This window comes from Anomaloglossus baeobatrachus, chromosome 6 (genome assembly GCF_048569485.1).
Source record: "Anomaloglossus baeobatrachus isolate aAnoBae1 chromosome 6, aAnoBae1.hap1, whole genome shotgun sequence".
Taxonomy (NCBI): domain Eukaryota; kingdom Metazoa; phylum Chordata; class Amphibia; order Anura; family Aromobatidae; genus Anomaloglossus; species Anomaloglossus baeobatrachus.
In genome coordinates this window covers 549490597-549495908 of record NC_134358.1, presented here as the reverse complement: position 1 = coordinate 549495908, position 5312 = coordinate 549490597, and the positions used below count along the sequence as shown (strand labels likewise).

The following is a 5312-nucleotide window of genomic DNA, read 5'->3' as shown; positions in this document are numbered from 1 at the left end:
GGAAAAGCTAGAGACAGAGGGAGGAGCTAGAGACAGAGAGAAAAGCTAGAGGTAGAGGGAAAAGCTAGAGGAAGAGGAAGGAGCTAGAGGAAGAGGGAGGAGTTGGAGACAGGGAGAAGCTAGATGCAGAAGGAGGAGCTAGAGGCAGAGGGAAAAGCTAGAGACAGAGGGAGGAGCTAGAGACAGAGAGAAAAGCTAGAGGTAGAGGGAAAAGCTAGAGGAAGAGGAAGGAGCTAGAGGAAGAGGGAGGAGCTAGAGGAAGAGGGAGGAGTTGGAGACAGAGAGAAGCTAGAGGCAGAAGGAGGAGCTAGAGGCAGAGGGAGGACCTAGAGGCAGAAGGAGGAGCTAGAGGCAGAGGGAGGAGCTAGAGACAGGGATGAGCTAGAGACAGAGGGAGGAGCTAGAGACAGAAGGAGGAGCTAAAGGCAGAAGGAGGAGCTAGAGGCAGAAGGAGGAGCTAGAGGCAGAGGGAGGAGCTAGAGACAGAGATGCACTAGAGACAGAGCGAGGAGCTAGAGGCAGAAGGAGGAGGTAGAGTCAGAGGGAGGAGCTAGAGGCAGAAGGAGGATCTAGAGACAGAGGGAGGAGCTAGAGACGTAGAGATGAGCTAGAGACAGAGGGAGGAGCTAGAGGAAGGAGGAGCTAGAGGCAGAAGAGGGATCTAGAGGCAGGAGGAGCTAGATATAGAGGGAGGAGCTATAGACAGAGGGAGGAGCTAGAGATAGAGGGAGGAGCTAAAGGTGGAAGGAGGAGCTAGAGGCAAAGCTCTGCTCCCTCTTATAGCTACATAGAATCTCATCAGCACCAACTGCCATCTCCTATCTCAGTAATGGGAAAGTCTTCACTGATTACAGATTTTACCTAATTATTGTGAAGTTTGATAATGACTGATCAATTCTGACAGAGAAAGAAGCAAATTTCTCTGATGAGATTTATTACAAAGTAGCTTATTTTCATGTGCACTATTCATTTATGAATTAAAAATTGAAACAACGTTACACTTTTATTTTATCGCTTGCATATGGATAGGCAAATAGTATCTATGTGCGATGTGTATATAGTATGGATGTGTTATGTGTATATAGTATATATGTGTAATTTTACAGTCTATGATGTATTTAGTATATGTATGTGTGATGTGTATAGTTTGTGTGCTGTGTCTATAGTATGTATGATGTATGTGAATAGTGCATGTATGTGTGATGTATATGTATGTGTGTGATATCTGTACAGTATGTATGTGTGATTTGTATATAGTATATATGTGTCATGTGTATGTATGTGTGATTCTTATTATGTGTATACAGTATGTATTTGTGATATTTATGTATGTGTGAATGTACATAGCATATATGTGTGATGTGTATATGTGATGATCATGTGTATATAGCATGTATGTGTCATATGTATGCGTGCTGTGTATATAGTATGAATGTGTGATTTGTATATAGCATGTATGTGTGTTGTGTATATAGCATGTATGAATGTGTGTTGTGTATGTGTAATTATATGTAGCATGTATGTGTGATGTGTATATAGCATTTATGTGTGATGTGTATATACTATGTATGTGTGATGTGTATATACTATGATATGTATGTATAATTCCATGTTCTCCCCTGTGAGCTGTGTCCTCACCTCTGCTCCCCATCATTACAGGTGCCCGCAGGTTTGTTCCCTGCACACATGACCACATCCCGCTACATTACACGTAGGACTGCAGGTACCTGCTGCTGCATTCCGCACCAAATGATCACAGACTGTGCTCCAACACTGCGGTGTCCCCAGAGGACATGACACTGGGCTCTGCTGCATGTGTAGTGTGTGCAGTGTATAGTGTGGAGTGTGCAGTGTGCGCAGTGTGCGCTGTGTGTGCAGTGTAGTGTGCGCTGTGTGTAGTGTGTGCTGTCTGTAGTGTGCAGTGTGTGCTGTGTGTAGTGTGCAGTGTGTAGTGTGTGCTGTGTGCAGTGTGTAGTGTGCAGTGTGTGCTGTGTGTAGTGTGTGCTGTGTGTAGTGTGCAGTGTGTAGTGTGTGCAGTGTGCTGTGTGTAGTGTGCAGTGTGTGCTGTGTGTAGTGTGTGCTGTGTGTAGTGTGCAGTGTGTAGTGTGTGCAGTGTGCTGTGTGCAGTGTGTAGTGTGCAGTGTGTGCTGTGTGTAGTGTGTGCTGTGTGTAGTGTGCAGTGTGTGTGCTGTGTGTAGTGTGTGCTGTGTATAGTGTGTGCAGTGTGTAGTGTGTGCTGTGTGTAGTGTGTGCTGTGTGCAGTGTGTGCTGTGTGTAGTGTGTGCTGTGTGTAGTGTGTGCTGTGTGCAGTGTGTGCTGTGTGCAGTGTGTGCTGTGTGAAGTGTGCTGTGTGCAGTGTGTGCTGTGTGTAGTGTGTGCTGTGTGCAGTGTGTGCTGTGTGTAGTGTGTGCTGTGTGTAGTGTGTGCAGTGTGTAGTGTGTGCTGTGTGTAGTGTGTGCTGTGTGCAGTGTGTGCTGTGTGTAGTGTGTGCTGTGTGTAGTGTGTGCTGTGTGCAGTGTGTGCTGTGTGCAGTGTGTGCTGTGTGTAGTGTGTGTAGTGTGTGCAGTGTGTAGTGTGTGCTGTGTGTAGTGTGTGCAGTGTGTGCTGTGTGTAGTGTGTGCTGTGTGCGGTGTGTGCTGTGTGTAGTGTGTGTAATGTGTGCAGTGTGTAGTGTGTGCTGTGTGTAGTGTGTGTAGTGTGTGCAGTGTGTAGTGTGTGCTGTGTGTAGTGTGTGTTGTGTGCTGTGTGTAGTGTGTGCTGTGTGTAGTGTGTGTTGTGTGCTGTGTGTAGTGTGTGCTGTGTGTAGTGTGTGCTGTGTGTAGTGTGTGCTGTGTGTAGTGTGTGCAGTGTGTGCTGTGTGTAGTGTGTGCAGTGTGTGCTGTGTGTGCTGTGTGTAGTGTGTGCAGTGTGTAGTGTGTGGTGTGTGCTGTGTGTAGTGTGTGCAGTGTGTAGTGTGTGCTGTGTGTAGTGTGTGTAGTGTGTGCAGTGTGTAGTGTGTGCTGTGTGTAGTGTGTAGTGTGTGTTGTGTGCTGTGTGTAGTGTGTGCTGTGTGTAGTGTGTGCAGTGTGTAGTGTGTGCTGTGTGTAGTGTGTGTTGTGTGCTGTGTGTAGTGTGTGCTGTGTGTAGTGTGTGCTGTGTGTAGTGTGTGCAGTGTGTGCTGTGTGTAGTGTGTGCAGTGTGTAGTGTGTGGTGTGTGCTGTGTGTGCTGTGTGTAGTGTGTGCTGTGTGTAGTGTGTGCTGTGTGTGCTGTGTGTAGTGTGTGCAGTGTGTAATGTGTGTAGTGTGTGCTGTGTGTAGTGTGTGCTGTGTAGTGTGCAGTGTGTGTAGTGTGTGCTGTGTGTGCAGTGTGTAGTGTGCAGTGTGTAGTGTGTGCAGTGTGTGCTGTGTGCAGTGTGTGTAGTGTGCAGTGTGTAGTGTGTGCAGTGTGTGCTGTGTGCAGTGTGTGCTGTGTGCTATGTGTAGTGTGTGTAGTGTGTGCTGTGTATGCAGTGTGTAGTGTGTGCTATGTGTAGTGTGTAGTGTGTGCAGTGTGCTGTGTGCAGTGTGCTGTGTGCTATGTGTAGTGTGTGTAGTGTGTGCAGTGTGTAGTGTGTGCTATGTGTAGTGTGTGCAGTGTGTAGTGTGTGCTATGTGTAGTGTGTGCAGTGTGTGTAGTGTGTGCTGTGTGTGCAGTGTGCAGTGTGCAGTGTGCAGTGTGTAGTGTGTGCTGCGTGTAGTGTGTGTAGTGTGTGCAGTGTGTAGTGTGTGCTATGTGTAGTGTGTGCAGTGTGTGTAGTGTGTGCTGTGTATGCAGTGTGTAGTGTGTGCTATGTGTAGTGTGTAGTGTGTGCAGTGTGCTGTGTGCAGTGTGCTGTGTGCTATGTGTAGTGTGTGTAGTGTGTGCAGTGTGTAGTGTGTGCTATGTGTAGTGTGTGCAGTGTGTAGTGTGTGCTATGTGTAGTGTGTGCAGTGTGTGTAGTGTGTGCTGTGTGTGCAGTGTGCAGTGTGCAGTGTGCAGTGTGTAGTGTGTGCTGCGTGTAGTGTGTGTAGTGTGTGCAGTGTGTAGTGTGTGCTATGTGTAGTGTGTGCAGTGTGTGTAGTGTGTGCTGTGTGTGCAGTGTGCAGTGTGCAGTGTGCAGTGTGTAGTGTGTGCTGCGTGTAGTGTGTGTAGTGTGCTGTGTGTGTAGTGTGTGCAGTCTGTAGTGTGCTGTGTGTGCAGTGTGTGCAGTGTGCAGTGTGCGGAGGTGAGCGCTCCTGGCAGGTGCACCCCCCGGTGGAGGGAGCGGGGGCCGCGGCTCGGGCCGGGGGAGGATCCTGTGCGGAGACTTGGGCTCAGTGAGAATGTGGCAGGAGACGATCTCCCATCCCCGCTCCTCGCGCGCCTCATCTTCTGCCCAAACTTCTGCGGCGTCTGACACCACTGCCCCAGCCGGATTATAACTGCCACCACCGGGTCCGCGGCGGACTCCCAGCGCTGAGCATCCATGGAAGGGAACGTGGCCATCACCGCCGGTCACTGAGACGGAACCACACACGATCGCCGGGGGAATGTTACAGGGAGGACGATCGGCTGCAGCCTGTGAGTCCATCATTGGGGTCTGGGTACAACACTGGACCGGGGCAGCCGGCACCGAGGGGAGGGGGGCAGAGGGGCAGCCACAGCACAGAGCATCCTCTACCCTGCTGTATCATTAGTATTATTATTATTATTATTATTATTATTATTATTAGATGAGGATCATTTTACAAAGTTGATCTTCAGCTCTTGGAACCTTTAAGACTACTAGTAGCAATAGTAGGAGTAGCATCAATAAGGAACAGTATGTGTCCAGGATGTCCTGACTCCGATTTACCAGTGATGATGATGATGATGAGGCCAGTGAATAGTGATTATTATTGATATTTTATTATTATTATTATTATTATTATTATTATTATTATTATTATTATTATTATTATTAATAAAAATAATAATAATAATAATTTTCGGCACTTGTTTTATTTTCCTCTTTGGCTTAAATGACAACATGAAAATAATATTTATTCTAAATGTCCATCTGTGAGATAATGCTATTATTATTATTATTATTATTATTAGATTCTGATCATTACTTCCAGTACAGTTAGTCTCATATTTCCTGCCGAGTGTCTCCAGCTGAAAAAAGCTACAACTATTCATGGTGTATCCATCACGTATCAAAGTATCTGCCTTTAAATTGTGTGTTACTATTAATCATCTCAATAGCTACTTGTCTATCTATCCCTCTATCCCTCTATCCCTCTATCCATCTATCTATCTATCTATCTATCTATCTATCTATCTATCTATCTAT

At 46.8% G+C, this 5312-nt stretch overlaps 1 protein-coding gene across 1 annotated transcript in view; it reads left to right on the top strand.

Moving 5' to 3' along the window:
- The first annotated feature begins 4285 nt into the window (after positions 1 to 4285).
- Positions 4286 to 5312, top strand: part of CALCR (calcitonin receptor) — a 314575-nt gene continuing 313548 nt past the window's right edge. The window contains exon 1 of the mRNA XM_075315660.1: positions 4286 to 4558. The gene's annotated coding sequence lies outside the window, so the exon portion shown is untranslated. The remainder of the gene's footprint in view (positions 4559 to 5312) is intronic.